This window comes from Rhinolophus sinicus, linkage group LG14 (assembly GCF_036562045.2).
Source record: "Rhinolophus sinicus isolate RSC01 linkage group LG14, ASM3656204v1, whole genome shotgun sequence".
In the NCBI taxonomy this organism is placed as follows: Eukaryota; Metazoa; Chordata; class Mammalia; order Chiroptera; family Rhinolophidae; genus Rhinolophus; species Rhinolophus sinicus.
Window position 1 is genome coordinate 25,907,074 of NC_133763.1, and position 20,358 is coordinate 25,927,431.

The window sequence follows — 20,358 nt, forward strand, 5'->3', positions numbered from 1 at the left end:
GATATTTTCACCTCCTCAAACAGCACCAGCAGGTAGCAGTAGGAGTCCCAATAACAAAAAGAAAACCAATCAGATCAAAGTAGTAACAAACAGCCTGTAAATATTATGTTGTCAAATGAAACAAAGGCTACAAAATTAGACAAGGAATTTGTGCTAAACAGAGTGAATTCCTTCTTTTAAAAAGAAAAAAAAATAAACTTAAATAAGAGCCAGTCTCTTAACATAATATGCAATATGCAATAAGATATTTCAACAAGAAATTACAAATTCTCACTTGAAACAAATGAATAATTGCTAAGTTTTATCAAAGAAAGACAATGTATAAAAAATAACCAAATGAAAATTATAAGACTAAAAATACAATAATATAAATGAAAAAGAAACCATAGTGGATTGGCTCTATAATAGAGTGAAACAGACAAGATAGCATCATTAAACATGAGGACAGAACAATAAAATTAACTCAGTCTGAACGACAGGGAATATACAGATACACATGCAAGAAAACGATATATTTCATCACATTAACAGTAGATAAAAGGATATACATATATATATATATATGTGTGTATTATATATATATACATATATATATACACACATATATATTTAATGCAATAGATGCAAAGAAGCATTTCACAAAATTTATTTCATAAAAACTCATAGAAAACTGAATATACAAAGGGTATTCATATTATAAAGAGTATATGCAAAAAAATTTAAGACATACTATAGTTAATGGTGAATTACTGAAGCAGTTCTCTCTGAGATCAGGAATGAAGCAAAAATGTCCACTATCTCTTTTTTTTCTTAATCTTTCTTCAGGTCTTACTTCAATAAGGCAAAAATAAAGTAATAAAATATATAAAACTTGGAAGAAGAAAATAACCCTGATTATTTAGAGGTAACATTTTTTAGAATATAGAAAACACTTAAGAACTTATAGGCATGGTTACATGAGACATTAATGGGTGAGTTAGCAAGCAAGTTTAGTATGGAATAACATAGATACAAAGTTAATATACAAAGACCAACTTATTTTGATTTAATATCAAATAAATATAACAATTTTTAAATAAATGGAAGGATATGCTATGCCTTGAATTGCTAGACATAATATTATGAACATTTCAATTTGCTACTGCTTTTCTGTAAATTCAAGACAATCCCATTCAAAGTTCCAACTTTTTTTCATTCAATTTTTGGCTTAGTATGAATATATAAATGTGGCTTATGTTTTGCACTGACATTTAATATTGATATTATCATTATTACATGACTATACTGGGAGGTTATGACTCAGTGAAACATGAAGCTATAGAATGCAATCACTAAATACTTACGTTCTATAGTAAGTGTACAATAAATAATATCTAGAGTTAAGTAATCAACAAATAACAGTATAAGCATCTTAAGTGTAAACATGAGAATTGGACATGCATAAGTGAAATATAGTTGCTGCAGAAATAGACAATGGGGAACTGCTTTTCTTTTAAAACTTTACATTTGTACTTCAATCTTGAAGGTTTGTTCAAGTATAACCGAGAAAAATAAATTTTTTAAATTATAAAATCTCTCCCTAAAGAGATTATTTTGTTTTGTTTTTAATAAAAGGTCAGTTATGGGTATCTAGCTTTTTCAGCTATGTTCTGTATCAGCTAGTAAAATTAAAATACTAATTAGAATTTACATATTAATGTGTTAAGGTAGGTTTATGTAAGATAACTATAACTGAGGAAAAAAAATCTATAAAATCTATTTGAAAAAACTATAAAAATTGTAGGGATTTAACATGTAGGCATACATTGTAGGGATTTAACAAATAGGTATAGTAAATTGCAAATACTTATTGAAAGACAGAAAAAAATCTGTACCTTTTTGAGTATATACTTTATGCTTGATAAAATTTTCTGTAATAACCATTTAAGTCAACAAAATGTTTTAAATATCCCCCGGATAATCAAGAAATCCTTTTAAAAAAACAGGAGCAGTAGTTAGGAGAAATTGAAACTATATGCTGTTAAGACATATAGTCAAATAAATATATTGTTGATATACAAATGCACAGTATGATCAGTAGAAATGGATAGGATATCCAGAATAGATCGTAATGCTCTTGAACTTTTAATATATAATAGAGGTATTTTTTTTAAATCTAGTGTTTATTTATCAATAATGTGGCAGGCATATATGGCTTTTTTTTAGAAGAAAACAAACTGGGATACTATTTAGACAGTACACTAACAATACATCTTAATGAATTGAAGAGTTAAATGTAAATAATACTACGGAAATAATGTTGTAAGAAACTATACAGAGGATTCCATGTAAAATCTAGGAGTGAGAAGAACATATTAAACTGAAATGAAAACCCAGAACTTAGAAGAGATAGCTATATCTATCAAGCTATATATAGATAGACAGATATGTACATAAATGTTGCAACAATTACGCCTGTTCTTTAGAGAATTAGCCATTTCTTTTAAATAGATATGAAGACAACTGTTTTTATTTATTTTTACTCTTGTTTGTTTGCTTGTTTGTTTGTTTGGGTCACAATTTCTCTAAGCAACTCCTACACAAGGCCACTGTTCATTTAACCCTTGACATCATGCTTTTAGATGATCTTAAAAGTTCCATGGTTCTTAGATTTGTTCAGGCCAACAAATAGAGAAGAACAGTTTTCAATCTCATCATCTCACTCTTGTACTGGACAAAAGCACGATGAACAATAAGCTTGAATCTTAGCTATAGACTATATTTTAAATCATAGAAACAAAACTAAACCAACATGGTAAAAGCTGGCTGTATAATGTAATAGCAGGAGCTCCACCTGTCCTGTCTTGAAATCACTATCATTCTTAATTAACCTACACACACATCAATGGTTCTTTAAACACTATACTGTCGGAGATGACAATGACACATAATGCAACATTATTAAAATAGTCCAACAATAATTCAATATGACAATATTTCTCTAGTGAATATTAGACCAAATTATCTGACCAATAAATTATTTTGATTTGTTCATTTGTATTTCCTAAAAGTTTTACATTCAATTTTATGTTTAATGATTCATGTTTATGTAAATGAGTAACATGACACCACGTGTGCAAGTTACAATACAGCCTCAGGTTTACAAAATAAAACCCATGAAGTAAACAAGGCCAAAATTATTGCCTTTTATTTTACAAATGAGAATATGAAAACATTTAAAAGTTAAGTGACTTGCTTAGACATCACAGCTAATATATAATAGATTGACAAGTAAAACTACATGCATACATGTAAATGAATTCTCCATTTTTTCCAACTAGGCCATTTTCCAAGAAGCTCAATAGCTGTTTAGCTGTTTTTTAATGACAAATATTTAATAATTGTTTTAAAAGCATATTTGACTCTCATAGAAATTTTGAGATGATAATCATCATCACTCAGCTTCCACATACCCCTTTATCTATAGACTCCAGCGATACAGCACCAACACGCTGCTCTCCTTCTGAGAGGGAGCTTGGAGACAGAGTCCTTTTGGGTACCAAAAAGCAAGATAAAATGGAGTACATAACTTCTCTCTAAATTAGTAAGGCTGCATTTTTCTAAGTTACTTGTGCATATTTTCTTTTTGATATTAATGAATATGGAATTTGAATCAATTCAACAAACATATTTCAAGTGTCTACCATATTCAAAACACCATATAGAATATGCAATATTGAAATAAAGATGATAAAGCCCTTTAGTTCCAGAGACTACCAAACTAGTGAGAAGACAAATGGCTCACAGTAAATTAAAAAGAATAAAAAAATATAAGGAAAATTTGAAAAAGGAAATAATATATGTAAATTACTCAGTCCTAAATCTAGTCAGCATAATAACCATCACAGTATTTTTTCTAGTTACTCTGCTAACAAAAGTGATATCACTGCAGTTTTCTACACTCTTCTCATTGCTTAGCATGATAAAAACCACAACCAAAAAGCTCACAATGTCAAGGTCTAAGCAATCTTGCCACCAGTTTCTGCAGTTCTCTCATTGGTTATACTTCAGAGATCATCAGTGACTGTCAAATGAGCAATATTCAATTACCATACCAAATGTAATCAAATGTTTACTGAGGCCCTAAAGTATTTAAATGAGACATTGATGTTTGAATGAACCCCTTTCTTCCATCAATAATGAAAAGTATATTGATAAAATGGAGTCATTGCACCTTATAGCACATAAGTTCACTTTAAATTTTGGAGGAAGGGGGAAAAAGACATATTTTATAGGATGAAAATATTGTAGTATATTTTTATGTACAGTTTTGATATATTTGATGCAGAAGAGTGAGGTACAGAAAATCTCCATATTTATCTAAGAAAATCCAGTGTTTAAAATACCATACAGATGATAATATTTTGCTTAATCATATTGGACTGAAATAACTAATGCACATATTTATTCTAAATTTATAATATTAAAACCACAGCTACATAAATATCTAGTTTGTAAATACACCAGATTTAAGTAGTATTCCTGAAGGAAAAGAGAGAAATTGTAACACTTCCTTATTTTTTTAGAATTCTGTGTAAGATTATCTTACATAAAATGAATTGTCAAGATTTGAAAAACAAAGTTAAACATTATCACACTCTATTAGATTCACAGTTGCAGCATACAGTTGCTAAATATCTGTTTATATGTATTGTACATATAGATACAAAACATGTTTGCATAATATAAACCTAAGAAGTAAATATTTTACAACAGCTTGTGCTGTTTCCTGTCATATACTGTCATTTAATTCTATTGTAGGAGTCATTTAAATGTTATTTTGAATTTTAAAATCCATCCGCCTGTGATGCTCACTGAGTTCAGTATAAATACTCTGATACCATTAGCATCACTGTTGGGGACACCAAAATAGGCTGTGCCAGCATTTACTTGGTAATTGAAATTTGCACAGGGAAAAACACAGCTGTACTGCCATGGAAAAACAGCAGTTTCTTTGAGATTCTGGTAATTTCAAATACTTGAAAATGTGTATGTCTTAAATATAATGTATTAAATGATTAGGGACAAAACAATCTGCCTTATATGTTGCTAAATATATGAAGAAAAATATTTCTGCATTTTGTTACTCAATAATTACTTCATACAAATTGCCAGCTATAAAAATAGTCATGGGGATATAAAATACAGCATAGGGAATATAGTCACTAATATTGTAATAACTCTATATGGTGTCAGATACTAGACTTAGCGGGGTAATCACTTCATATGATACATAATGTCTAATCACCATGTTGTACACCTGAAACTAATATAACATTGTATGTCAACTGGAAACTGAAAAATACATTAAATTTTTTAAAAAATTAATTGCTTCAAATTTCAGTCTTCAGAGAAATCGATCATGCACAGAAATGTTGGAGATATGACAATTGTACAAGCCACAAGTTATTTATAAAATGATGCATAATACATGTGTTTTATGAGATGCATGCACTATATTTGGAATGTATGCACATGTATGTCACCATCTTGCTTATTGGAAATTACTGAGATTACATAAGGATGACTCTTAGCAAAAATTACAAACTTATTGTCTTTCTGTTTTGTCATCTTGAATTTCTCTCTGGTCTACTTTTCTATTTCATTCTAACAGAGGCCCTAAGGACACTCCTGCCACCACCTGAATGACAAAACAAACAAACAAAAACTAAAAAACACTCTTTGGGAAATCTCTGTTTATGCACTCCATTTCAGGCTCAGACTTCATTCTCATCCCCTTTCTTCTCCAAACTGCTTGCCTCGTCATCTCAATCCAAAGGAATTGCCAGGAAAGGGGTAAACACATTCAATGTAAATATGTTCAAAATAGTTTGGTGCCACTCTATTTTTACATGAGCCCCCACGTCTTAAAACTGCAGTTTGTCAGAAGACATCTGCAATCTTATATTTCTTTTGTGACCTTGTAGCAATGGTTAAACAACAGGAATTTAAGCTCTATATCTTTAAATGAATAGAAGTAAATTAATGCCCATTTCAGAAATCTATAAGCTATTCATTCAAGACATAAAATTGAAATGGTTTATATTCAGTTAGAAATTTTAGAACAAGTGTCCATTTAGGGTATGTGAACTCACAAATAATACTTTCAAATGAAACAGCATTGGAGAAAACTACTGATTGTAATCCTCACAAATATTTCCGTTGAAAAACAGGTGCTAAATAGGTAAGAATAAGGGAAGCTGGACTCCATGCCTACCTGGAGTGTTGAAGACATTAGACGCATATGTCTTTAAAATCCTCTTATTGTCATTCCACCTGCCTTAGTTATACTTGAAGTCCTGAGTGTAAGTCAATGTTTGTTAGTAATAAGAGGAGGCAAACAAAGCTGCTTTTACTTTCATATCTATTATTGCTCTGTCTTCATAGCAACCTGAGGCAGCAATACTCCCAGACAGAGTTATTCCATAACTACAACTTAATGAGAGAAAAAGAGGAAACATGGGAAAGACATGTTGACAGACTGAGTGGGGCAACAATTTATCAGATCACTAGACTGGGAAATCCCTGCTAACTTTATTCCTATCTTAACTTCATAAACTGGACACTCAATAAAAATGTTTCTAACACACAGCATGCAAGGTTGAAATCTAGGATCAGCACTATTTCTGTTCACTGATGAACTGACCATATCACTTTCTTTACAGTGCAGAAATCACAGAACTAATCAATAACAACAAATATTTCATTGTAAAGGAGATCAATAAGACCAATCAAGTATGCCTTCTCTTTGACATTGCTTTGTGAAAGAAACTGAAAAGAAATTTTTAGACATTTTTCAAACCAATCATCAAACTCTCTTTGATGTAACTAGGAGATATGTAACGTTACCCCAACTCTTGATAAGGAAAAAGAGAGCTACTATGATTTCTTTCGATGAGTCCAAAGAAACACAGTGGGAAACAGAGTGCAGGCCTTTTGTCCAGACTGTATATCATCTCAATGGGCTTTGACAGAAAAAGAAGAGTACACCAAAGTTTTTAATTATTTGCTACCCAACAAGCAGACTACTTCACATGCCTTCAATATATGGAGCCTGATTAATTATAGGAACAGAGTTGTAATGACAAGCGGGGAGGAGAAAAAGGGGGGGCACAGGCTAGAGTGGGGCTAATTAATTTATTTATTAACATATAATCAATTTATTTAGCATTATGCAATTGCAAAAGACAAAGCCATTTAATAGAATGTGCTAATGACAGAAAGTAAAGGTGGTTAAGACTAAACTATATACGTTGATACCAATGGCAAAGGAGTACACATACATATAAGTTTAAGAGATCCCAACATATGTTTACTATTGATCAAAAATCACTTGGCTAAATACACAAATAGCATCAGTAAGGAGTATCCAAAAGCAGTAACAAGATTTATAGGATAGTAACTATTACAGTAGATGCCAAAAGCTTGACAAACCAGGGTGGGGAACGGTACTGGAAAGCTCATAAATCAAAACCTTGCCAGGTCTGTAGCTGAGAGAAACTCAGGCATCCCCACACCCAACTAGTTTGCTAGTTCCCAAGAATGCTGCTGCTGTTGGCATTGTTGCTGCTGTTGTTGCTGTTGTTGTAGTTCTTGGAAGTTGGGAAGTCTTCTGATACTGCAAGCTGCAAGCTGCATACAAGTTCCCAAAGATGCTAGAATGATGACAATTAACCAACAAAAGAAGTCTCTACTGTCCATTGAGGCAAGTTCCGATCTCTTACTCAGAAACAATCCAATCCTGAAAATGAGTCCTGAAACAGCAAGTCTTCTGAATAGCAATCTCTTGAAACAGAAATCAATCCATATCAATATGCCACCTGAGGTCTGTCTTATATATCTACTTAGATGCACCCCAGAGCCAAATTTTATGTTCCTGCCTCCCCCCTCTCAAGGAATGGCCAGTTCTGGGAGGGTCTGACAGTTGCTGATATGAATGCTGCCCATCTGGCACAAGGGCCAATTCATCAGGATGAGCAATATCTACTGTTCTTACTTGGGACCATCAGCCCAGGGTCTTCCAAGGCCTGGCAATGTGCCTGTCACATTGTCTTGATATAACTTAGCTACTTTTTCTCTTCATCTGTTGATGTGGGTGAAACAGACAGAACAGAGGGAATTCTCTCAACTCCTGATCAAGAATTTCTTTAACCCTAAGCTAACCATCACCTCACAGCACAGACAGAACAGCAAACATCATCTCATATCTCCCTGCTCGGGAGAATGAGACCAAAGGGGGAATTTACTCAACCCCTGATCACAGCACAGAAATCACCTCACATACAGGGACAGACAAAAGCTAATAGACAAAAGCTCACATCAACCAATGAAGGCAAATTTTCCTCAGCATTTACCCTACAAGAGTGTAAAAAAATCAAAATAAAGCATATTTTATATATTTTCTATCACTAGCATCTGATAATACCTTATGTTGTATGCTGTATATAATACTTTATAATGTATGTCTTCAAACTATTACTACTCTGTTTTGTGGATGCTGTCATCTTAAACTATAAACTCTAAAGGGAGAAACAGAGCCTCTAGTATGACTTTTTTTAATGCTATATGTACATTAGATATTCAATACTTGTTTATTAATAAAACTGATGGTAATTATGGTTTTGTGTCTCTGACACTATTTGAATTATATCACTTTGAAAACAATATGCATTTTCTCATTTTCACAATCTATAATTCTTTCAACTAAATATTTTATATTGTTAAATATAAGCTGATTTCTGCTGCAAAACTAAGAATATTTTACTAATCATTTTGAGACAATACAAAATATCCAATATCTGATCATCAAATATAATTTTGTAAAGAATATGAAACAATTTTGACTAAACCTTCAACATCAAGTTGGTGTGAAAGAAACACTTCAGAGACTCTAAATGCTTTTTTTGGATGATTCTAAATGTTTTTTGGATGTTTTATGTCAATATTTTCATGCCAAAAAAAATATATATCTCGTGTAATTATTTTAATGCTAACTAATAGTATGTTACCATTTCTTTTCTCAGATTTTTAATGATGCTGTATGTTAGGAACTTGTGAATTCGTGTGAGAAGCTCCCCTGATAAATAGTAAATAAATTTAAGTAAATCAAACATTATAGTTCTAACTAATGCAATGGATTTAGACATATCTCTGTCGTATATTTTAAGGTATATGTGGTATATAAAATTGAAAACAACACAAATAAATGAAGAAACAAAAAATTGATAGACACAGACAGTAGTTTAGTGGTTACAAGAAGGTAAGGGGGGTAATGAATGGTAGATAAGGGTAAAGGGGATCAAATATATGGTGATGGAAAGAGAACTGACTCTGGGTGGTGAGCACACAATGTGATACATATATAGATGATGTAATACAGAATTGTACCCCTGATATCTATGTGATTTTACTAACAATTGTCACCCCAATAAACTTAAAAAAACACACCCAGATATCTCAAGTCAGTGAACTGAAAGTGGCTACATCGATTCCAAAGGTGACTGCACTCACCTGATCTGGGACTGGCCCTGAAGTTAAATTTGTTCGTGTTGGAAAGATCTCAGAGAAGGAAAGGATGACAATATTTGTCAAAGCTACTGTAGGCTCCACACTCGGAGTGAGTATAAATGTGTGTGAGGTGAAAGTAGGAAGAAAGGGTAGAGAAAATGACTTACTGAAGAATGCTATATTGAAAGGTTTCTGATATTAACTCTTATGAGTTAAAAAAAAATTTTATTATATTCCAAAATATTTGACATGTAGTTTTAGCCAGAGGTGTTCTTCCCTGAGTTAGGTTAAGGTGTTACTGTTTTATGGTCTCCATAGATATAATTCATCTATTGTTATAACCTTACCTTCTCTAATTTATTATCCTAATCAACAAATATTTACTGAACTTCTACAATGAAAATTACAACAGCATTCATTAAGATACCAGGGAAACTTGAAATATAGACAAATATCTGTAATTGTCAGGGTCTAGTTGATAGAAACTACTACAGGCATTTTAAGCAGAGGGATTTAATCAGGGAATTTTAAGAAAATCTCAATGGAGGAATGAGACAATGTGTAGACTTAGCAGCAGCAGAAAGCCACAACCACCCTGATATAAAGGACAATATAATGGGGCAATGTTGGATGGGCCCAAGAGACAAGGTGTTGCCAGACTCCAGATAGGGCTATCTGTGAAAACAGAGGAAAGGACTCTCCAGTGAGTTATAATGATGCCAGGATGTACAAATCTTATGCCATGTGAACCCAGCTTTTCTGCAGATGAGGGGTTAAATGAAACCTGGGGGACATATAGAAGGTGGGGGAAAGTTGGATGAGATAAAGGAAAGCAGCCAACAATTTCCCCCCAGTAGGGAAATCGATAGAGGACAGGAATTAAGAAATCCATTTCAAATGCTACAGGAGAGAAAGCATTTTTCCATTAACACACAACACACTACAGATTTGAAGCACAAAAAACACTATTGGACAGTAGGTCTGAGATGAGATTCACATTCAGGATAGAAAGCTGAATAATCAGGATAATCCCTCAATACTCAAGATCTATAAAATTCCGGGAAAAAACAAAAATCCAAGAACTTTAATCATATTCATATCTTCAGAAAAAAAGCTTACTATAATAAAATTATCCCAAAAATATTTAATCTAAATGGTATGTGCTCCAGAACTATGTATTGAGTTCTGGAATCAGACTTCAGTAGTTGAATTTCATAGCTACAATTTTCCAGCTGTATAGAGTCCAAAGAGTTTCTCAAGGAGAAGTTTTCAAAATGGTACTTGAAGACACAGATTTCTGTTAATTTATCTATAATCCCATGTGCTTTGTGGGAAAAGTAAAGGCATAATTTAAAACCATTTGTCCAAGGGCTAATATCTAAACCTTCCTTTCTTAAGTTGGTAAGAGAACTGTTATGGCAGTTTAATATAAAAATTGGTTATTATTTGGAAAGGGTAAAAAAAGAATAAGGAAGCAAGAGCTACAAGAGAGAAGGAAAACTATTTCTTAGACTAGTGGGGTAGTCTAGTTTGAAGTGGGGAGGTTATTTCAATATTTCATTCACTATATATTTATTCATCACTTGGATTTTGTCAATACACAACTCACTGAATAAATGAGAAACAATTCCCACCGCAAGGAGCTGACATGCCAGAAAAAGAGAGGAAAAAAATAAAAGTCAAAGAAAAAAAACAGTATAAGATCATGGTAAGTACCAGTCTATTCAGTTTTTTAAAATAAGCTTTTCTATATTAGAACAGTTTTAGATTTATAGAAAATTGAAATGATAGTACAGAGTGTTCCCATATACCTTATATTCAGTTTCCCTTATTAACATCTTACATTAATTTTGTAACTTTGTTATACGTAATGAACAAATATTGATACATTCTTATTAACTAAAGTCTATAATTCATTCAGATTTCCTTAGTTTCCCTTTAATGTCTTTCTTAGTTATAGGATCCCATCCAGAAAATCACATTATATTTAGTTGTCATGTCTCTTTAAGCTCCTCTTGGCTGTGACAGTTTCTCAGACTTCTCTTGTTTTTGATAACCTTAAGTTTTGAGGAGTACTTGTTAGATATTTTGTAGAATGTTTATGAATTGGGATTAGTCTGATGTTTTTTCTCATTATTAACCTGAGTTTATGTGATTTTGGAAGGACCACAGAAGTATGGTATCATTGTGCTTTTATCAAATCAAGGGCACATCTATCACCATAACTACTAGTGTTAGGCATGTTGATCTTGATCAACTGGCTGAGGTAGTGTTTGTCAAGTTTCTACACTCCCAAGTTACTCTTTCCCTCCTCTATGTAAAGCCCAAACTTATGAAGTGAAGAGTTATATTTCACCTCCATGAATGTGACCTATCTGCATAAATTATTTGATATTGTTCTGCACAGATTTGTCTATTGTTCTGTATTTAATTATTTATTCAATCATTTATTTATATCAGTGAGGTCTCATAGATATGTATTTATAAAGTGGATTATAATCCAATACTACTTTATTTATTTTGTTATTCAAATGGTTCCAGCTTTGGCCATTGGGAGCTCTTTCAATCAACTCCTTTGATCCTTTAACAAATGTCCATCAATGCTCTGTGTGTGTGGGGGGGATATAATAAAAATCACTGAAGTAGATGATGAATATAAAATTTAGGCTAGCGGTTATATCTGGAAGGCTATGATTACGATGGAGTATACAATGGGCATTTTGGATGGTAGACAAAATTGTATTTCTTAGTAGAGAAATGATTAAAAGTTTATTAGTCATAATAATTTGCTAAACTATATTTGTTTTGTATGGTTTACCATATTTGCTTTTTATTGTACTACAAAAATTTAAATACAATTAAATTTAAAACAGTAGAGTTTAAAATAACATTTAAATGGTACTAAATGACTTCTGCAAATGTATTTTCTTTTCATCCAACATTTCTATTGATAAATTATTTATAGACCATGAAATTCACCTATTTAAAGTATACAACACAGTGGTTTTTAGTATATATATATATATATATATATATATATATATATATATATATATATATATAGAGAGAGAGAGAGAGAGAGAGAGAGAGACAGAGAGAGAGAGACAGAGACAGAGAGAGACAGAGAGAGGTGTAGTCATCACCACTATCTAATTTTAGAAAAAGTTTCGTCAGCCTAAAAAGAACTGCATCTTTTAACATTAACTTCTCATTACTCCCTCTCCCAGTCCTAGGCAACCATTAATTTACTTTCATCCCTATGGATTTGCCTTTCTGGATATTTCATTTAAATGAGCTCATACAATATGTGGTATTTTGTGACTAGCTTCTTTTACTTAGTTTATTTTCAACGTTCATCCATATTGTATCCTGTATAAGAATTTCATTCTGTTTTTGGTCCAATAGCATTCCATTATGTGAATATACCACATTTTGTTTATCCATTAATTTACTTTTTGACTGCTAAGAATTATACTGCTATGAACATTTGTGTACGAGTTTTTGTGTGGATATATGTCATTTCTCTTGGGTACTTACTGTAGAAAATCCAAGACAAAAATGAAATCCTGAAATAAGCCAGAGGATTGAGGAAACAACTTACTTATAGTGGAATACAAATTAGAATTACAGCTGATCTCTTATCAGAAAATATGAAAGCAAGGAGAGAGTGATGTGAAATATTTAGAGTGTTAAAAGAGAAAACCATCAAATTAGAATTCTATATCCTATGAAATTATTCTAGGTGGAGAAATAAAAATGTTATCAGATACACAACAACAGAGAATGCCTTAACAGAGCCCCATACTGAAAGAAATATTATAAGAATTTCTTTAGGGGTTAAGGAAATGATATGTCAGAAACTCAGACATAAGGAAAGCAAGAACTAAAGGAGTGAATAAAAGTAAAGTATTTTATTTCTCTTATTCTTAATTGATTGGAAATACAATGTTTAATTTAAAGTAGTAATAGTAACAATGTCTGAGGTCATTAAAAAGTATAGATAAGTTACATGAATGACAGCAATGTTGTGAATAAATTAGGAATATTCCATTATAAGGTAACTGAATTGTGCTTGAAGCAGTATTGGGCTACTTGAAAGTGCCTGCAGATTAATTAAAAGTCATTTGGAAACTCTAAGGTAAATACTAATTGTTTTTCATGTATAGTTCATACAAAAAGAAGAGATATAATGGACTCATACAAAAAGCTTAATTTAAACCAAGAAAGCAAAAAAAAGAATTGGGGTGAGTGGGTTGCGGGAGGTGGGGGGGTTACAAAAAACAAATGCAACAAATAGAAAAGAGTTATAAACATGTTGGACATTCATTCAGTTATTATCAATAATCAGTTTATATTTAAATGTTCCACATATATAAATTAAAACACAGAGATTGTCAAGGGGATATTGAAGACCCAACTACAAATTCTACAAAAAAAATAAATAAAATAATGTAAAGACATTCATAGGTTTAAGGTAAAGACATAGAGAAAAGGCATAGAAAAAAGAACTGACAAGTAAGTTTGCGAACTCATCCTAGAACGAGTGCTATATATCTCATTGCTGAATATCATTACAGTGACCTTCCAAGTACTCTCCTTGGGAAGCTATGAACTGATGCCAGTGCTTAGTCCACCCTTCAAAGCAGTGTTGGAACTCTTTCTGGAATGGCCATTAGAGCTGTCATCGTATTACCCTTGATGTCCTGAATGCCATCAAAATGTCTTCCTTTCAATATTTCCTTTATCTTTGGGTAAAGAAAGAAGTCATTGAGGGCCAGATCAGATGAGTAGGGAGGGTGTTCCAATACATTTATTTGTTTACTGGCTAAAAACTCCCTCAGAGACAGTGCTATGTAGCTGGTACATTGTCGTGATGCAAGAGCCATGAATTGTTGGCGAAAAGTTCAGGTCATCTAACCTTTTCACGGAGCCTTTTCAGCATTCCCAAATAGTAAACTTGGGTAACTGTTTGTCCATTTGGTACAAATTCGTAATAAATAATCCCTCTGATATCAAAAAGAATTAGCAACATCGTTGCAACAAGTTTGTGAACTTAGTTGTCTGACCTCATATACTGATATAAAACAACCTAGGAACAGACTATCAAAATATATAAGGCAAATGCTGATGAAACCAAAAGAAAAAAGAGACATATTGATTATTATATTTGTATACTTTAGCAGAACTTTCAAGAATTGATAATTCAACCAGGTAGCAATTTAGTAAAGATATATTTGAACTAAACAGTACTACCTTTCAAATTTATATAATAGACTGTTACTGAATACTCCATCCAAAGACAGCAAAATGTATATTCTTCCCAAGCTCATACGGAAAATTCACAAAGATAGACCAGATTCTAGGTCACTAAAAAACAAAGCTTAACAAATTTAAAAGAATAAAAATCATACAAACTATGTTCTCAGACAACAAGAAATTTAAAGTAGAAATCAGTAACAGAGATAGCTGGAAAATACCCCAAATGTTAGAAGATAAAACAATACCTTTCTATATAATGCATGAGTCAAAGAAAAACTCTGAAGAGAAATTTAAGAATATTTTGAACTAACTAAAAATAAAATGTAATTTTTCAAAATTTGTGGAATGCAGTGACAGCAATACTTGCAAAGAAATTTATACTATTAAATGCATATATTAATAAAAAAGATTAATTTGAAATCAATGATCTAAGGTTCCACTATAGGAAACTAGGAAAAATAAAGCAATCTAATCCTAAAGCATTAAGAGGAAAACAAATAATAAAAAATACAGAGGAAATAAAAGTAATGAAAAATAAACCAAAATGATAGAGAAATATCAATAAAACTAAACACATATTCTTCGAAATGATAAATAAAATTGATAAACCTCTAGCCAGACTAAGCAAGAAATAAAAGAAGAAGATAAAAATTACCAATATCACAAATAAAAGAGGGGTCATCCCTATAGATCCCACGGACATTTTTAAAAAGGTTCGTAATGCAATATTATGAACAACTCTGTGCCGACAATTTGGATAACTTGGATGATATGGATGAATTCTTTGAAAGACACAAAGATTATAACTCCCACAAAGACAAATAGATTTTATGAAATGGCCTATATATTTTAAAGAAATTTAATAGGTATAGATTACAATACTGCAAATTGGTTACAACATGTAACCAATAAAGATCACAATATTTTTTTTTTTTTAAATCACATAACCGTGAAAGATTCCCTGGTGTGTTCTATCACTTATTTAATGAAAAGATTATACGAAGTCTCCACAATCTTGTCTAGAATATAGAGGTAGAGGCATCACTTTGCAATACATTCTTTTTTTAAATTCCTAACTTTTTGTGTAATAAATTTATTGGGTGACATTGGCTAATAAAATTATATAGGTTACAAGTGTACAATTCTACAATACATCATCTATATTATTGCATTGTGTACTCACCACCTAGTGTAAATTCTCCTTCCATCACCATATATTTGGCCCCTTCACCTTCTTCTACCTCCCCCCACTCCCTTTACCCGCTGTCAACCAGTAAACTGTTGTCTGTGTCTATGAGTTTTTGCTTGTTTGTCTTGTTCCTTTGTTGCTTTCAGTTTTATATCCCACATATGAGTGAACTCATACGGTTCTCGACTTTCTCTGTTTGTGTAAATCATTCTTTGATCTAGCATTATCTTAGTACCAAAAATAATTTTAAAAAATTACAGAAAAAGGAAATTAAAACCGATATCTCATGAATAAAGATGCAATGATCTTCAAAAATTATTAGCATATCAAATCCAACAATGTATAAAAGGAATTATACACACCGCATCCAAACTGGGTTTACAGCAGGTAAGCAAGGATGATTCAATATTTTAAATTCAATCAGTGTAATCTACCACATCAAAAGGCTAAAGAACAGAGGATATATGGTCACATCAATTGATGCAAGACAAACATTTGAAAGAACCCAACATACATCTATGATTAAAACTCTCTGCAAACTGAGAATATAGGGGAAATTCTCAACTTGGTAAAGAACATCTACAAAAACCTAACTAACATCTTACTTAATGGTGAGAAAGTAGACTCCTTCCCACTGAGACAAAGAACAAAGCAAGGATGTACTTTCTCACAATGGCTATTCAAATTGTATCGGAAGTCCTGGCTAGTGCAATATGACAATAACAAAACGGAAATAAAAGATACATAGATTGGAAAGGAGGAAATAAAGTCATCTTTATTCACAGACGATATTATTATCTGTGTAGAAAATCCCAAAGAATCTACTAAAATCAACAATAACAATAGCAGACGATTCCTAGAACTAATAGAGATTTTTTTTTAATGGAGCAGGATAGATATTTACTATACAAAAATGAATTGATTTCCCATTTGCCAGCAATCACTAATTAAAATTTGAAGTTAAAAAAGTAATACCTTTTACTATAATACCTAAGAATTGAAATACTTAGGTTTAAATCTAACAAAATATGTGAGTATATAGCATATGTGCAAATCTAGAAAACTCTGAAGATAGAAAAAAGACAAAATAATCCATGCTCATGCATTTATAAAATTCAATATTGTTTAGCAGTTGATTCTCCCAAATTGATCAATCAATTTAATGAAACCACCATCAAAATCCTAAAATCTATTTTGCAGATATCTAAAAGTGATTCTAAAGTTTATATGGAAAAGAAAAATACTTAGAATAGCTAATAAAATACTGAGGAAGAAGAACAAAGTTAGAAGGCATACTCTTCCTGATTTCAAGACGTCCCATAAAGCTGCAATAATCATGTCAGTATGCTATTGGCAAAGCAACACACATACTGGTTAATAGAAGAGAATAAAAAGACCAGATATAGCTTCACACGAATGTAGTCAACTCATCAACAAAGGAGCAAGTATAATACAATGGGAATGAATAATCCTTTGACAAATGTGCTGGAGCAAACAGAAAGCTGTATGTCAAAAAGAAAATAATAATAATAATAATAATAACTTAGAAGCAGATTTTACAAAATTTCACAAAAATTAGCTCAAAATAATTCTTAGAAGTAAATGTATATTTCAACATTACAAAAATTCTAGGAGGAAACCAAGGAGATTATCCAATGAACTTGGGTTTGGTGATGAGTTTTTACATGCAACAAAAAAGGCAAAATTAATGAAAAAAAAAATTGATGCATTGGACTTTATTAAAATTAAAAACTTTTGTTCTGAAAAATACATTTTAAACAAAATTAAAAGGCAGCTCACCCACATATAGGGAGAAAATAATTTTAAAACATATATTTGATGTTGTATCAAATATATACAAAGAGCTATAAACATGGAACTTAGCAATCAACAAACAAACCAATTAAAATGGGTAAAATATATGAAAACATATATCATCAAAAAAATATGAGGGCAAATAATCATATGACAAAATGCCCAACATTGCTGTCATTAAGAAATTATAAATGAAAATAGCAATGAGATATGACTATACACCTCTTAACATGGTTAAATTCCAAAATCCTGACGATGCCAATTGCTGGGAGAGTATAGACTAATGGCAACTCTCCTTCATTACTGGTGGCTGTACAAAATGGTACAGATATTTTGGAAGAGTTTGGCAGTTTCTTACAAACTAAACATAGTCTTAACCATATATTCTAACAATCATCCTCCAAGGTTATACTCAATTGATTTGAAAACTTATGTCCGCACAAAAACCAGTCTGAAAATATTTATTGCATCTTTATTCATAATTGCAAGAATGATATTATTCAATAGATGAGTGGATAAACAAACTGCAGTGCAGTTGTTCAATATTCCATTGTCTGAGCAATGGAATATTATTCAGTGCTCAGAAAGAAATGAGCTGTCAAGCCACGATAAGCACTATCAAGCCACTAAAAAACACTTAAATGCGCATTGCTAAGTGAAAGAAGCCAATGTGACAATGCTACATTCTCTACGACTCTAATTATATGACAATCTGTTAAAGACAAACTTATACAGACCATGAAATGGTAATTTCCAGAAGACTGTGGTATGGGGAGGAATTGGGGAGGAAGAGATGAAGAGAAATGTTTAGGGCAGTGACACTGTTCTATATGATATTGTAATGGTGGTGTCGTGCGGGAGACCCTGCTCGCTGCGCCATGTGTCATGTGAGGTCTCCCGCACGACAAATGGCGCAGCGAGCAGGGTACGGTGCCGGCCACAACCTACCGAAGCATGGTGAAGCGGTTTGTGCGTGTGAGAGCGCAGCTTCGGAAGGCCCATGAGGAGCGACACCGGGAACAGGAGGTGCGGTCTGCCTGGGAGACTCAAGCCTCCAGCTGGCACATCACCCTCTTGGCCATGGACGGCATTGCCTTCATTTTATTGATCTGCTGCAGCCTTAAGCTCCGAGAGTTGTGGACATCTTACACAGAGGCCTCCACCCACTCAGACACCTGGCACAGTGAGCAAGAGTCCAACCAGGTAGGCATGGCGTCTGACTCTGGGCAGGAGGACATGTGGCCCCAACACAGTATATGGTGTTTGGTGGCCACTGTTCTCAGGAGTTGGATCCCCAATGAGAGGTGGGAGGACATGGACGGCTCTCCGGCCAGTGTGGAGAGGGCCCTGCAGGCTCTGGCTGAGCGGTTGCCGGAGGAGGAGAAGGCTACAGCCGGCCGCGTGGGCTGGATGTTCCTCAAGGCCTTGAGTCTCAGCACGGAAAATGGGCTTAATGAAGTGGCCCGGGTGCCGAACCAGGTGTCCCGGTTGGAAGCGCTGGAAGCCCGGGTCCACTTGTTAGAACAGGGCCCCAAGGTGGAGACTCTGAGGCAGAGGCAGAGGAAGCAAGTGGAGACAATGTAGCTCCCAACCCCCAAGCCCGGCCAATCTTGAAGCAAAGGGTAAAACGTGAGCAACCTTTGGGCCCCGGGGGCGTTGCTGCCGGCAACCCAGCTGTGACTGAGTTCACGACCTACACCCCATACACTCCCACTGAGCTGCAGGAGCTGGGGAGGCAGTACGGACAGCGCCCTGGAGAGCCAGTCTCGGCTTGGCTATTACGTTTATGGGATGAGGGAGCAGACAGCATTCTCTGCTCCCCAGGCGAGATGGAAAAGCTAGCCTTCGTGACAGTGCATCCGTCCCTGCGACAAAGGTTACAAAACTGCCATAGGTTGGCCAACAACCAAGGCAACCATTCTCTAATGGCGTGGCTCACTGCTGCGGTACGCACCGTATGGGAACAGGCTGCCGAGCTGCCAGACACTGTGAGTCAGTGGCAGTCATATACAGAACTTACGCAAATAATCCGTGAAATGGGTATGAGACATGCTATTTTTAACCTCAACATGCAGGGCCCAGATGACGAGCTTTTTACTGCCAGCATGAGAGATCTGGTTTTGGATACTGCACCTGCGAGTGCTTTTGGATCCTTGGTTGCTATTCTTACACCGTATGTAGGGCGGCGGATCCATGAAGTTACAACTGCCATGGCCACCCTAGGGGATGTAGAAAGCTGGAGGCGAAGGAAGTTAAAACAGGAGGTCCGCACAGCTGAGACCTGGAAGCCCAAACCAAAGGTAAAGGGGCGAGGTCGCGGGCCTCAGAGAGTAACACGCGCACAGATGTGGCGTGATCTCGTGGCAGCAGGGGTCGATAGGAAGAAAATAGACTGACAACCCAATGCACTCCTGCTTGAACTTAGGAAACAGTTGTGTCCGGAACAACAATTCCGGAGAAGCATAAAGGAGGAGTCTGGGAAAGTGCGACCCGTGTCCCTCCAGGACTTCATGCAGCCGCTTGAGGCTGAACCCTTGCAGCTTGATTAG

General features: G+C 33.9%; 1 protein-coding gene across 10 annotated transcripts in view; it reads right to left on the minus strand.

Moving 5' to 3' along the window:
• Positions 1-20,358, minus strand: part of SNTG1 (syntrophin gamma 1) — an 813,791-nt gene that overhangs the window by 215,434 nt on the left and 577,999 nt on the right. The window lies entirely within an intron of this gene.